Genomic DNA, 16693 nt, shown 5'->3' with positions numbered 1-16693 from the left:
TGTGGGATCATTGCAATCCACCCCCCTTAGGAGACACAGCATCCTCCCTGGCACACCGGGGTCAGTAGTCGGCTCTGATACCATCTGTGACAGCCCCACCTCCCCCTAGGGCGTACCCCAGGATTCGGCGGGTCGCCTGCTCAATTCTCGCCAGGGCTCACTCAATCATAATTCAAGAAAAATAACGTACATCCATAGGAAAAAAAACACATCCACTTCAACTTAATATATACCTTGATGCACAAATCCAGGTACAAAATTTCTACACACCAAAATATACTTCAAAGTGTTTACAATTCGAGTACAATCAACCCTATTCGAGTGCTAGCGTGAGTACCATTTCAAAACTTCAAAACTAGACTACTCTGTAACGGTCTCACGCCTCGCTCCTACCCCTGTAAGGAAAACCCAGTGAGATTTTCAAATTGCATGTTGAACCATTATTTAAAAGTGCAACTATCACGTAGCCAAAAGTAATGAGCATTGAAAGTCAAAAAAAGTGAGCAAGTAAAGCCACTTCAAGTGCAAAATCTCAAATGAGCGAGTATGTAAGGTCTTTTCTTTTAAAACGACAATAACACGATAAGTACTAATCATTCAAGGTATTAAGGAAACGGATGGCTCTCTGGAACCAAATTTCCCAATTGCATCACCAGAGCTTGATCAAGTAATAGTTGAAACTCCGTCAACTTTCATGTAGTAAGCAATCCTGAAGGGCCACCATTTAAACATACACTCCGTCCACCATCCCAACCCCTTACTGGGGCCATCTTAACAGTCCTTCGATAATTATTGTCCCACAGTTTTGACAACCCCGTGGGCCGTTGTTTTCTTTTTAGCGGTGCAGGACGACACAACAATCCGCCCCCGCAGACTACCTCACCAAAAAGGCCTCGTCTGAGTAGGATAGACCACTACAAACTTATCAAAGTAGCCCAGGCTCCCCTCCCTATCCGATTTGGAATCTTTACAATCCACCCCCCTTAGGGGAGCCAGCGTCCTCGCTGGCACACCGAGGTCGCAGAGTGGGCTCCTATTACCACCTCTAACAGTCCCACGACAGTATTGTCTACAGTCTGGGACACCCCGTGGGGCCGTGGGTTTTGTGTTGGCGGTTACTGGACAACACAAAGGCCCACGCCGCAGGGGGCCTTTTTTTTACCTTTCCCCCAAAAAAAAAAGGCCGTCGTCGAGGTAGGAGAGACCACTACAAGACTTATCAAAGCAGCCTAGCCTCCCTCCCTTAGACGACTGTGGGATCATTGCAAATCCACCCCCCTTAGGGAGACACAGGGCATCCTCCCTTTGCACACAGGGGTCAGTAGTCGGTCTGATACCATCGTGACAGCCCCACCTCCCCCTAGGCGTTACCCCAGGCTTCGGGGGTCGCCTGCTCAATTCTCTCCAGGGCTCACTCACTCATAATTCAGAAAAAATAACGTACATCCCATTAGGAAAAAAACCACATCCCACTTCAACTTTAATATATACCTTGATGCACAAATCCAGGTACAAATTTCTACACACCAAAATATACTTCAAAGTTAGGAGACACAGCATCCTCCCTGGCACACCGGGGTCAGTAGTCGGCTCTGATACCATCTGTGACAGCCCCACCTCCCCCTAGGGCGTACCCCAGGATTCGGCGGGTCGCCTGCTCAATTCTTGCCAGGGCTCACTCACTCATAATTCAAGAAAAATAACGTACATCCATAGGAAAAAAAACACATCCACTTCAACTTAATATATACCTTGATGCACAAATCCAGGTACAAAATTTCTACACACCAAAATATACTTCAAAGTGTTTACAATTCGAGTACAATCAACCCTATTCGAGTGCTAGTGTGAGTACCATTTCAAAACTTCAAAACTAGACTACTCTGTAACGGTCTCACGCCTCGCTCATACCCCCTGTAAGGAAAACCAGTGAGATTTCAAATTGCATGTTGACCATTATTTAAAAGTGCAACTATCACGTAGCAAAGTAATGAGCATGCAAAGTTCAAAAAAGTGAGCAATAACACTTCAAGTTGCAAATCTCAAAGTGAGCGAGTGTAAGGTTTTTCTTTTAAAACGGAACAATAACACGATAAGTACTAATCATTCCAAGGTATAAGGAAACGGATGGCTCTCTGGAACCAAATTCCCAATGCATCACCAGAGCTTGATCAAGTAATAGTTGAAACTCCGTCAACTTTCATGTAAGTAAGCAATCCTGAAGAGCACCATTTAAACTACACTCCGTCCACCATCCCAACCCCTTACTGGGCCTCTAACAGTCCTTCGATAATATTGTCCCACAGTTTGACACCCCGTGGGGCCGTTGGTTTTCTTCTTGGCGGTGCAGGACGACACAACAATCGCCCGCAGGCTACCTCACCAAAAGGCCTCGTCGAGGTAGGATAGACCACTACAAACTTATCAAAGTAGCCCAGGCTCCCTCCCTATCCGATTTGGAATCATTACAATCCACCCCCCTTAGGGGACCCAGCGTCCTCGCTGGCACACCGAGGTCGAGAGTGGGCTCCGATACCACTCTAACAGTCCCACGACAATATTGTTCTACAATCTGACACCCCGTGGGGCCGTGGGTTTTGTTGTTGGCGGTACTGGACAACACAACAGGCACCCGCAGGCTACCTCCCCAAAAGGCCTCGTCGAGGTAGGAAAGACCACTACAGACTTATCAAAGCAGCCTAGCCTCCCTCCCTAGACGATGTGGGATCATTGCAATCCACCCCCTTAGGAGACACAGCATCCTCCCTGGCACACCGGGGTCAGTAGTCGGCTCTGATACCATCTGTGACAGCCCCACCTCCCCCTTGGGTGTACCACAGGGTTCTTTGGGGCGCCTGGCCAATTCTCGTCAGGACTCACTCACTCATAGCTCAAGAAAAATAAAGTACATCCATAAGAAAAAAAACCACATCACGTTCAACTTAATATATATATAGATAATGAAATCCAGTTACAAAGTTTCTACAAACCAAATTATACTTCAAATTGTTTACAATTCGAATACAATCAACCCTAGTCGAGTGCTAGCGTGAGTACCATTTCAAAACTTCAAAACTAGACTGCTCTGTAACGGTATTGCGCCTCGCTCATACCCCCTGTAAGGAAAACCAGTGAGATTTCAAATAGCATGTTGACCATTATTTAAAAGTGCAACTATCACGTAGCAAAGTAATGAGCATGAAAAGTTCAAAAAAGTGAGCAATAACACTTCAAGTAGCAAATCTCAAAGTGAGCGAGTGTAAGGTTTTTCTTTTAAAACGGAACAATAACACGATAAGTACTAATCATTCCAAGGTATAAGGAAACGGATGGCTCTCTGGAACCAAATTCCCAATGCATCACCCGAGCTTGATCAAGTAATAGTTGAAACTCCGTCAACTTTCATGTAACTAAGCAATCCTGAAGAGCACCATTTAAACTACACTCCGTCCACCATCCCAACCCCTTACTGGGCCTCTAACAGTCCTTCGATAATATTGTCCCACAGTTTGACACCCCGTGGGGCCGTTGGTTTTCTTCTTGGCGGTGCAGGACGACACAACAAGCGCCCGCAGGCTACCTCACCAAAAGGCCTCGTCGAGGTAGGAGAGACCTCTACAAACTTATCAAAGTAGCCCAGGCTCCCTCCCTATCCGATTTGGAATCATTACAATCCACCCCCCTTAGGGGACCCAGCGTCCTCGCTGGCACACCGAGGTCGAGAGTGGGCTCCGATACCACTCTAACTGTCCCACGACAATATTGTTCTACAGTCTGACACCCCGTGGGGCCGTGAGGAGGAGCACCACTACCAGACTTATCAAAGCAGCCTAGCCTCCCTCCCTAGACGATGTGGGATCATTGCAATCCACCCCCCTTAGGAGACACAGCATCCTCCCTGGCACACCGGGGTCAGTAGTCGGCTCTGATACCATCTGTGACAGCCCCACCTCCCCCTAGGGCGTACCCCAGGATTCGGCGGGTCGCCTGCTCAATTCTCGCCAGGGCTCACTCACTCATAATTCAAGAAAAATAACGTACATCCATAGGAAAAAAAACACATCCACTTCAACTTAATATATACCTTGATGCACAAATCCAGGTACAAAATTTCTACACACCAAAATATACTTCAAAGTGTTTACAATTCGAGTACAATCAACCCTATTCGAGTGCTAGCGTGAGTACCATTTCAAAACTTCAAAACTAGACTACTCTGTAACGGTCTCACGCCTCGCTCATACCCCCTGTAAGGAAAACCAGTGAGATTTCAAATTGCATGTTGACCATTATTTAAAAGTGCAACTATCACGTAGCAAAGTAATGAGCATGAAAAGTTCAAAAAAGTGAGCAATAACACTTCAAGTTGCAAATCTCAAAGTGAGCGAGTGTAAGGTTTTTCTTTTAAAACGGAACAATAACACGATAAGTACTAATCATTCCAAGGTATAAGGAAATGGATGGCTCTCTGGAACCAAATTCCCAATGCATCACCAGAGCTTGATCAAGTAATAGTTGAAACTCCGTCAACTTTCATGTAAGTAAGCAATCCTGAAAAGCACCATTTAAACTACACTCCGTCCACCATCCCAACCCCTTACTGGGCCTCTAACAGTCCTTCGATAATATTGTCCCACAGTTTGACACCCCGTGGGGCCGTTGGTTTTTGATACGAAATATGGGCCGCTTAGGGGCCATGTTTCGGGCTGCAAGAGAATGAATCTTTTAGTAATAGTTTAGTTGTTTATTTTTCAAATTTCTATTTTATTTGGTAGGAATAAGTTCGGTCCAAGACCTCATGTTGAATTGGATCCGAATTATAGAATCTAGGCTCACTATTACTTAAGTTGGTTAATTAGCTTTTATTGGGTTATGTTGGGCCAGCTTAAAGCCTTCATTGGGTCGATTATAAGCTGTCCATTAGTTAGCCCTAACTATGATTAGTGAGTCATTAGTTTAGTTGTCAAATCGAATAAGGAAACTTGCATTGTTACCAACTTAGATTAGGTTTGCTTCTTTGTAAGGCTATAAATAGCCAAGCTTTGATAATTTAAGGGGTAGACACTTTTATCATAAAATACTTGAGAGAATTTTCTCCATCACTTTCGAGCAACCCTTGAACAACTTAGAGTTATACTCTAGTGTTCTTGTTCGGCTTATCAATTCAAGAATCGCACTTGAATTGTGGCGCCTTCTACACTTGCCTGAGGTTCACTAATTCGTTTGATTACGGGTTGAGATAGTATCAACAAGTTCGTAGTCACGGGGATTAGAGGGGTCGTAGGGTTTCCGCTGCCACTGTTTCTTGCACCCGACGTCAAATCCAACCAGCGATCTTGGGTCGCGAATCTTCTCACCAACGAGATTCGTATCAGCTGGCATCAGAGCTAGCTTGTTGGTAACATAGTTATCCCTCTTTTCGTGTCTTAATTCATATCTGTCTCGGTAGCTCAAAAAAAAAACATTTTTTTTTTGTGCACGTTGCATTCTGGCCGCGAGTTCCTGGCCGCGAGTTTCCTTTGTTTTCGAGTCTGGTCATCATTGTTTGTTTCTGTCTTGTTGTCGTCTTCAATTTCTGGAATTTCTGGGAGTTAATTGTGTCGTGTTTGATTTCTTTTGTGTGAGTATCTCATCGTTTGTTACACAAAGGAAAACAAAAAAAAAAGGGCTTCCTGGTCGGTGACTTCTTCCAAGTCGCAAAGCTGCGACCTTGGAATTGTGCAATCTGTCCGTGTCCTGTTAGTTCCAATTCCATTGAGTCTTGTCTGTTAAATCTGCTCGTGTCTTGCTATATTGTTTCCACCGCTTGGGTTCAGCAGGATAAGGAGTCAGTCGGTGCTGAATTGTCATGCTCCCAAGTCGCACAAAATATTGAGTCAATAGCAAGTTCTGTCTTGCCGCACTTTCACTGAAAATTCTGTCCAAGTTGTCGCCTCATTGTTTGTGCATGATAATTGTTCAGCAGCTTGCTATCTTATTGTTCTCGTGATTGAGTCCAATCTGAGTCAAAAAAAAAAAAACCCATCAACACAAGTCGCACTTAAACCAGCCCTGAGGACTTCCAACCTGATTGTTTTAAATCCAAAGGTTTTCCATTCTAAAAAAAAAAAAAAAAAAAAAACGAACCCAGCAGCCAGAGGAACGTTTGTATCTTTGTTATGGTGCAATCCTAGAGCACTTGGGAAGAGGAATATGGTCGGCTGAACATTTAGAAAAGAAAAGAAACAAAAAAAAAAAAGGGAAAGCGAAACAGCCGCTGAGGACTTCCAATCCTGATTGATTTCTAAATCCAAAGGAGTTTCCATTCTTATTGCTTCCTGATTTGTAGCCCCCACTTACCCATATTCATACCTTGGCATTGAACCACACCTCTGCACAACAAACAGACCCCAAAACAGCCCCAACCAGCCGCACTACACCTTGACTCTTAAACACCGCACTACAAACCAAACACCACCGCCCACTAGCACTTGTTTTCCTTCGGCTACAACACTTGTGGACAGATACCCATTGCTATCAAAGGCTAACACGCCCCACCCTTGAGCAATCACACAGAACCAATTCCCCATAAAATCATCAGCCAAGCCCAAGGCAGCCGCAACACAAAAAAACAAAACAAAATTCCAGCAAGCCAAAGTCCATTGAGTCATTTCAGCCTTGAGTCGTTTCTGGATTTGCCCATTGAGTTGTTCATTGAGTCCTGGTCAGTCTTGGGTCATTTATTGTGTCTTTCATTCTCTCCCATTCGAATGCCAAGCATTTGTTGACCTTGGTTGGTAAACGATCCAAAAATCCAGCAACGCAAAAGGAACCAACTTCCTTGTCGGCTAGGTGTTTGAGCATCATTCTTAATTTTTTGTAGCTTTTGTGCCCATTCTTTTTCCAGTTTTTATTCTTGAATATATTCTACTACTCCATTCTTAGTGTCCTAATTTTGTTTTCCAAGAAAATCTCCACTCTTAAGAACCTCAAATTCTAGCGTGAACTTGATTTTTTTTAAGCTAAAATTTGAGCATTTGAGGAGCTCTACTTTCTTCAAGGTTTTGCAAGGGGCTGTGAGAAAATATTTTGGTGAGCTTATTAGAGTGAATACACGAGTGGCGAGCGCATACACGTGAGCTTGTATGTTGTGAGGAATTTCCTTCTTTGCTAACCAATTTTGCAGGTCACTTAACCATGCCTCGTGGAGTTGCATCTCATTCGTATCATCAAGAATTCTTGGAGCACGAGCCTCCTAAGAGGAGGGGTTCCAAGCGAACTACTTCCAAGCACCTTAGTTCCATGCATTCAAGTTTCGAGCATTCACAACATGAGTTCCATTCCTTTCGGGACAAAATGGATAATTTCCGTGCTTTGTGTGTATATGAAAGACATAAGCATACTTATAAGGAGTATGAGGAGGAGCACAGGAGTTTGCATCGAGCAACAAAGCCGAGGTCTTCATCAAGCAAACGAGCATCATCTAAGGAGTGTTGTGACAATCGAGTCATGAATTCTCGAATTGAATCAAAGCCTCGTGAATCAAAGGCTGATTTCCGAAGCCAGAATAAAGAATTATTTGACTCTATGATGGGAGAAATTCGCCAAGTGCTGAATTCATATTTTGAGCAACTTACTCATGTGTCAACCAATGGTGGTAAAGATGTTCCTTCTAGTCCGCCATTGATTGAAGAAATATCTACGAATGCTGGCAATGAACTTGAGATTGAAAACCTTGAAGTCCCATCTACACAAGTTAGTTGTCTTGAGCTAGTTGAGAAGGAAGACAAGGGGAAAAGTGCGCTGACTTTGGGAAACAATGCGAGGGCTTATTTTTCTAACGAACTTACCTTTGTTATGTTTAGCTTTTCTTCTTTTATACAGGTTAAGCAAGGAGAGATTGAGTTGATCATGGCATGTTCTATCCCTATATCCATTGGCGAATATCAGAATTTTCATGGAGTTTGCATCTTAAGTGTTGTATCCCTTTACTATCCATTGATATACAACTTCACCCATGAGCCTGCTTTGCTTGTTGGGAGGAGTAATGAAGTTTCAAAGGGAGTCCTTGCACTTGAATTTTGTCATTTGCCTCCTTACCATTTTGCAACAGGTGTCCCAAGTGATGATCCATCTCATGAAGTCGATCATGTTCAAAGTGTTCTTCAGTTTGTCAGTTGCATTATGGAGGATCCAAGAAGATGTGAGCTTGCTGCCAATGTACCATACATTTTACATTGCATCATGGAACCGAAGCTATATGCGTTATCTTCGAGGAGTCGTTGGAGTAAAGCCTTGAGTTTTCCATGGCTGATTGTGAGCATTTTCAAGCTGACCAAGAGGCATGTGCACCAAATTATAATAATCATGACGTATGCCAGTATCATTCATTCTAAGAGAGCCAATATGTGGAGATTTGAGGTTTCATCCTGCCAACTCTTGTTAGTACCATTCATTTCCAACCACGATTTGAGGACAAATCTTTTTCAAGAGGAGGGGAATGATACGAAATATGGGCCGCTTAGGGGCCATGTTTCGGGCTGCAAGAGAATGAATCTTTTAGTAATAGTTTAGTTGTTTATTTTTCAAATTTCTATTTTATTTGGTAGGAATAAGTTCGGTCCAAGACCTCATGTTGAATTGGATCCGAATTATAGAATCTAGGCTCACTATTACTTAAGTTGGTTAATTAGCTTTTATTGGGTTATGTTGGGCCAGCTTAAAGCCTTCATTGGGTCGATTATAAGCTGTCCATTAGTTAGCCCTAACTATGATTAGTGAGTCATTAGTTTAGTTGTCAAATCGAATAAGGAAACTTGCATTGTTTCCAACTTAGATTAGGTTTGCTTCTTTGTAAGGCTATAAATAGCGAAGCTTTGATAATTTCAGGGAGACACTTTTATGATAAAAATATTGAGAGAGTTTTCTCCATAGCTTTCGAGCAAACCTTGAACAACTTAGAGTTATACTCTAGTGTTCTTGTTCGGCTTATCAATTCAAGAATCGCACTTGAATTGTGGCGCCTTCTACACTTGCCTGAGGTTCACTAATTCGTTTGGTTACGGGTTGAGATAATATCAACAAGTTCGTAGTCACGGGGATTAGAGGGGTCATAGGGTTTCCGCTGCTACCGTTCTTGCGTTCGAAGTCAAATCCAACAAGTGATCTTGGGTCGCGAATCTTCTCACCAACGAGATTCGTATCAGTTTTCTTCTTGGCGGTGCAGGACGACACAACAATCGCCCGCAGGCTACCTCACCAAAAGGCCTCGTCGAGGTAGGATAGACCACTACAAACTTATCAAAGTAGCCCAGGCTCCCTCCCTATCCGATTTGGAATCATTACAATCCACCCCCCTTAGGGGACCCAGCGTCCTCGCTAGCACACCGAGGTCGAGAGTGGGCTCCGATACCACTCTAACAGTCCCACGACACTATTGTTCTACAGTCTGACACCCCGTGGGGCCGTGGGTTTTGTTGTTGGCGGTACTGGACAACACAACAGGCACCCGTAGGCTACCTCCCCAAAAGGCCTCGTCGAGGTAGGAGAGACCACTACAGACTTATCAAAGCAGCCTAGCCTCCCTCCCTAGACGATGTGGGATCATTGCAATCCACCCCCCTTAGGAGACACAGCATCCTCCCTGGCACACCGGGGTCAGTAGTCGGCTCTGATACCATCTGTGACAGCCCCACCTCCCCCTAGGGCGTACCCCAGGATTCGGCGGGTCGCCTGCTCAATTCTCGCCAGGGCTCACTCACTCATAATTCAAGAAAAATAACGTACATCCATAGGAAAAAAAACACATCCACTTCAACTTAATATATACCTTGATGCACAAATCCAGGTACAAAATTTCTACACACCAAAATATACTTCAAAGTGTTTACAATTCGAGTACAATCAACCCTATTCGAGTGCTAGCGTGAGTACCATTTCAAAACTTCAAAACTAGACTACTCTGTAACGGTCTCACGCCTCGCTCATACCCCCTGTAAGGAAAACCAGTGAGATTTCAAATTGCATGTTGACCATTATTTAAAAGTGCAACTATCACGTAGCAAAGTAATGAGCATGAAAAGTTCAAAAAAGTGAGCAATAACACTTCAAGTTGCAAATCTCAAAGTGAGCGAGTGTAAGGTTTTTCTTTTAAAACGGAACAATAACACGATAAGTACTAATCATTCCAAGGTATAAGGAAACGGATGGCTCTCTGGAACCAAATTCCCAATGCATCACCAGAGCTTGATCAAGTAATAGTTGAAACTCCGTCAACTTTCATGTAAGTAAGCAATCCTGAAGAGCACCATTTAAACTACACTCCGTCCACCATCCCAACCCCTTACTGGGCCTCTAACAGTCCTTCGATAATATTGTCCCACAGTTTGACACCCCGTGGGGCCGTTGGTTTTCTTCTTGGCGGTGCAGGACGACACAACAATCGCCCGCAGGCTACCTCACCAAAAGGCCTCGTCGAGGTAGGATAGACCACTACAAACTTATCAAAGTAGCCCAGGCTCCCTCCCTATCCGATTTGGAATCATTACAATCCACCCCCCTTAGGGGACCCAGCGTCCTCGCTGGCACACCGAGGTCGAGAGTGGGCTCCGATACCACTCTAACAGTCCCACGACAATATTGTTCTACAGTCTGACACCCCGTGGGGCCGTGGGTTTTGTTGTTGGCGGTACTGGACAACACAACAGGCACCCGCAGGCTACCTCCCCAAAAGGCCTCGTCGAGGTAGGAGAGACCACTACAGACTTATCAAAGCAGCCTAGCCTCCCTCCCTAGACGATGTGGGATCATTGCAATCCACCCCCCTTAGGAGACACAGCATCCTCCCTGGCACACCGGGGTCAGTAGTCGGCTCTGATACCATCTGTGACAGCCCCACCTCCCCCTAGGGCGTACCCCAGGATTCGGCGGGTCGCCTGCTCAATTCTCGCCAGGGCTCACTCACTCATAATTCAAGAAAAATAACGTACATCCATAGGAAAAAAAACACATCCACTTCAACTTAATATATACCTTGATGCACAAATCCAGGTACAAAGTTTCTACACACCAAAATATACTTCAAAGTGTTTACAATTCGAGTACAATCAACCCTATTCGAGTGCTAGCGTGAGTACCATTTCAAAACTTCAAAACTAGACTACTCTGTAACGGTCTCACGCCTCGCTCATACCCCCTGTAAGGAAAACCAGTGAGATTTCAAATAGCATGTTGACCATTATTTAAAAGTGCAACTATCACGTAGCAAAGTAATGAGCATGAAAAGTTCAAAAAAGTGAGCAATAACACTTCAAGTAGCAAATCTCAAAGTGAGCGAGTGTAAGGTTTTTCTTTTAAAACGGAACAATAACACGATAAGTACTAATCATTCCAAGGTATAAGGAAACGGATGGCTCTCTGGAACCAAATTCCCAATGCATCACCAGAGCTTGATCAAGTAATAGTTGAAACTCCGTCAACTTTCATGTAAGTAAGCAATCCTGAAGAGCACCATTTAAACTACACTCCGTCCACCATCCCAACCCCTTACTGGGCCTCTAACAGTCCTTCGATAATATTGTCCCACAGTTTGACACCCCGTGGGGCCGTTGGTTTTCTTCTTGGCGGTGCAGGACGACACAACAAGCGCCCGCAGGCTACCTCACCAAAAGGCCTCGTCGAGGTAGGAGAGACCTCTACAAACTTATCAAAGTAGCCCAGGCTCCCTCCCTATCCGATTTGGAATCATTACAATCCACCCCCCTTAGGGGACCCAGCGTCCTCGCTGGCACACCGAGGTCGAGAGTGGGCTCCGATACCACTCTAACAGTCCCACGACAATATTGTTCTACAGTCTGACACCCCGTGGGGCCGTGGGTTTTGTTGTTGGCGGTACTGGACAACACAACAGGCACCCGCAGGCTACCTCCCCAAAAGGCCTCGTCGAGGTAGGAGAGACCACTACAGACTTATCAAAGCAGCCTAGCCTCCCTCCCTAGACGATGTGGGATCATTGCAATCCACCCCCCTTAGGAGACACAGCATCCTCCCTGGCACACCGGGGTCAGTAGTCGGCTCTGATACCATCTGTGACAGCCCCACCTCCCCCTAGGGCGTACCCCAGGATTCGGCGGGTCGCCTGCTCAATTCTCGCCAGGGCTCACTCACTCATAATTCAAGAAAAATAACGTACATCCATAGGAAAAAAAACACATCCACTTCAACTTAATATATACCTTGATGCACAAATCCAGGTACAAAATTTCTACACACCAAAATATACTTCAAAGTGTTTACAATTCGAGTACAATCAACCCTATTCGAGTGCTAGCGTGAGTACCATTTCAAAACTTCAAAACTAGACTACTCTGTAACGGTCTCACGCCTCGCTCATACCCCCTGTAAGGAAAACCAGTGAGATTTCAAATTGCATGTTGACCATTATTTAAAAGTGCAACTATCACGTAGCAAAGTAATGAGCATGAAAAGTTCAAAAAAGTGAGCAATAACACTTCAAGTAAAATCTCAAAGTGAGCGAGTGTAAGGTTTTTCTTTTAAAACGGAACAATAACACGATAAGTACTAATCATTCCAAGGTATAAGGAAACGGATGGCTCTCTGGAACCAAATTCCCAATGCATCACCCGAGCTTGATCAAGTAATAGTTGAAACTCCGTCAACTTTCATGTAAGTAAGCAATCCTGAAGAGCACCATTTAAACTACACTCCGTCCACCATCCCAACCCCTTACTGGGCCTCTAACAGTCCTTCGATAATATTGTCCCACAGTTTGACACCCCGTGGGGCCGTTGGTTTTCTTCTTGGCGGTGCAGGACGACACAACAATCGCCCGCAGGCTACCTCACCAAAAGGCCTCGTCGAGGTAGGATAGACCTCTACAAACTTATCAAAGTAGCCCAGGCTCCCTCCCTATCCGATTTGGAATCATTACAATCCACCCCCCTTAGGGGACCCAGCGTCCTCGCTGGCACACCGAGGTCGAGAGTGGGCTCCGATACCACTCTAACAGTCCCACGACAATATTGTTCTACAGTCTGACACCCCGTGGGGCCGTGGGTTTTGTTGTTGGCGGTACTGGACAACACAACAGGCACCCGCAGGCTACCTCCCCAAAAGGCCTCGTCGAGGTAGGAGAGACCACTACAGACTTATCAAAGCAGCCTAGCCTCCCTCCCTAGACGATGTGGGATCATTGCAATCCACCCCCCTTAGGAGACACAGCATCCTCCCTGGCACACCGGGGTCAGTAGTCGGCTCTGATACCATCTGTGACAGCCCCACCTCCCCCTAGGGCGTACCCCAGGATTCGGCGGGTCGCCTGCTCAATTCTCGCCAGGGCTCACTCACTCATAATTCAAGAAAAATAACGTACATCCATAGGAAAAAAAACACATCCACTTCAACTTAATATATACCTTGATGCACAAATCCAGGTACAAAATTTCTACACACCAAAATATACTTCAAAGTGTTTACAATTCGAGTACAATCAACCCTATTCGAGTGCTAGCGTGAGTACCATTTCAAAACTTCAAAACTAGACTACTCTGTAACGGTCTCACGCCTCGCTCATACCCCCTGTAAGGAAAACCAGTGAGATTTCAAATTGCATGTTGACCATTATTTAAAAGTGCAACTATCACGTAGCAAAGTAATGAGCATGAAAAGTTCAAAAAAGTGAGCAATAACACTTCAAGTTGCAAATCTCAAAGTGAGCGAGTGTAAGGTTTTTCTTTTAAAACGGAACAATAACACGATAAGTACTAATCATTCCAAGGTATAAGGAAACGGATGGCTCTCTGGAACCAAATTCCCAATGCATCACCAGAGCTTGATCAAGTAATAGTTGAAACTCCGTCAACTTTCATGTAAGTAAGCAATCCTGAAGAGCACCATTTAAACTACACTCCGTCCACCATCCCAACCCCTTACTGGGCCTCTAACAGTCCTTCGATAATATTGTCCCACAGTTTGACACCCCGTGGGGCCGTTGGTTTTCTTCTTGGCGGTGCAGGACGACACAACAAGCGCCCGCAGGCTACCTCACCAAAAGGCCTCGTCGAGGTAGGAGAGACCTCTACAAACTTATCAAAGTAGCCCAGGCTCCCTCCCTATCCGATTTGGAATCATTACAATCCACCCCCCTTAGGGGACCCAGCGTCCTCGCTGGCACACCGAGGTCGAGAGTGGGCTCCGATACCACTCTAACTGTCCCACGACAATATTGTTCTACAGTCTGACACCCCGTGGGGCCGTGGGTTTTGTTGTTGGCGGTACTGGACAACACAACAGGCACCCGCAGGCTACCTCCCCAAAAGGCCTCGTCGAGGTAGGAGAGACCACTACAGACTTATCAAAGCAGCCTAGCCTCCCTCCCTAGACGATGTGGGATCATTGCAATCCACCCCCCTTAGGAGACACAGCATCCTCCCTGGCACACCGGGGTCAGTAGTCGGCTCTGATACCATCTGTGACAGCCCCACCTCCCCCTAGGGCGTACCCCAGGATTCGGCGGGTCGCCTGCTCAATTCTCGCCAGGGCTCACTCAATCATAATTCAAGAAAAATAACGTACATCCATAGGAAAAAAAACACATCCACTTCAACTTAATATATACCTTGATGCACAAATCCAGGTACAAAATTTCTACACACCAAAATATACTTCAAAGTGTTTACAATTCGAGTACAATCAACCCTATTCGAGTGCTAGCGTGAGTACCATTTCAAAACTTCAAAACTAGACTACTCTGTAACGGTCTCACGCCTCGCTCATACCCCCTGTAAGGAAAACCAGTGAGATTTCAAATTGCATGTTGACCATTATTTAAAAGTGCAACTATCACGTAGCAAAGTAATGAGCATGAAAAGTTCAAAAAAGTGAGCAATAACACTTCAAGTTGCAAATCTCAAAGTGAGCGAGTGTAAGGTTTTTCTTTTAAAACGGAACAATAACACGATAAGTACTAATCATTCCAAGGTATAAGGAAACAATGGCTTCAAGTCAAATCCAAAGTGAGCGAGCATGTAAGTGTTTTTTCTTTTAAAACGGAACAATAACACGATAAGTACTAATCATTCCAAGCTATAAGGAAACGGATGGCTCTCTGGAACCAAATTCCCAATGCATCACCAGAGCTTGATCAAGTAATAGTTGAAACTCCGTCAACTTTCATGTAACTAAGCAATCATGAAGAGCACCATTTAAACTACACTCCGTCCACCATCCCAACCCCTTGCTGGGCCTCTAACAGTCCTTCGAAAATATTGTCCCACAGTTTGACACCCCGTGGGGCCGTTGGTTTTCTTCTTGGCGGTGCAGGACGACACAACAAGCGCCCGCAGGCTACCTCACCAAAAGGCCTCGTCGAGGTAGGAGAGACCACTGCAAACTTATCAAAGCAGCCCAGGCTCCCTCCCTATCCGATGTGGGATCATTACAATTCACCCCCCTTAAGGCACCCAGCGTCCTCGCTGGCACACCGAGGTCGGGAGTCGGCTCTGATACCACTCTAACAGTCCCTCGACAATATTGTTCTACAGTTTGACACCCCGTGGGGCCGTGGATTTTGTTGTTGGCGGTACTGGACAACACAACTGGCACCCGCAGGCTACCTTCCCAAAAGGCCTCGTCGAGGTAGGAGAGGCCACTACAGACTTATCAACGTTGCCAAGCCTCCCTCCCTAGCCGATGTGGGATCATTACAATCCACCCCCCTTAGGAAACCCAGCATCCTCGCTGGCACACCGGGGTCAGAAGTTGGCTCTGATACCATCCGTGACAGCCCTACCTCCCCCTAGGGCGTACCCCAGGATTCGGCGGGTCGCCTGCTCAATTCTCGCCAGGACTCACTCACTCATAATTCAAGAAAAATAACGTACATCCATAGGAAAACAAACACATCCACTTTAACTTAATATAAACCTTGATGCTCAAATCCAGGTACAAAACTTCTACCCACCAAAATATACTTCAAAGTGTTTACAATTCGAGTACAATCAACCCTATTCGAGTGCTAGCGTGAGTTCCATTTCAAAACTTCAAAACTAGACTACTCTGTAACGGTCTCACGCCTCGCTCATACCCCCTGTAAGGAAAACCAGTGTGATTTCAAATAGCATGTTGACCGTTATTTAAAAGTGCAAATATCACGTAGCAAAGTAATGAGCATGAAAAGTTCAAAAAAGTGAGCAATAACACTTCAGGTAGTAATTCTCAAAATGAGCGAGTGTAAAGTTTTTCTTTTAAAACAGAACAATAACACGATAAGTACTAATCATTCCAAGGTATAAGGAAACGGATGGTTCTCTGGAACCAAATTCCCATTGCATCACCAGAGCTTGATCAAGTAATAGTTGACACTCCGTCAACTTTCAAGTAAGTAACCAATCCTGTATGGCACCACTTAAACTACACTCCGTCCACCATCCAAACCCCTTACGGGGCCTCTAACAGTCCTTCGATAATATTGTCCCACAGTTTGACACCCCGTGGGGCCTTTGGTTTTGTTCTTGGCGGTGCAGGGCAACACAACAAGCACCCGCAGGCTACCTCACCAAAAGGCCTCGTCGAGATAGGAGAGACCACTGCAAACTTATCAAAGCAGCCCAGGCTCCCTCCCTATCCGATGTGGGATCATTACAATCCACCCCCCTTAGGGCACCCAGCGTCCTCGCTGGCACACCGAGGTCAGGAG

The sequence above is a fragment of the Coffea eugenioides genome, chromosome 5, assembly GCF_003713205.1.
Source record: "Coffea eugenioides isolate CCC68of chromosome 5, Ceug_1.0, whole genome shotgun sequence".
Classification (NCBI taxonomy): Eukaryota; Viridiplantae; Streptophyta; class Magnoliopsida; order Gentianales; family Rubiaceae; genus Coffea; species Coffea eugenioides.
Note: the sequence above shows the minus strand (reverse complement) of the source record.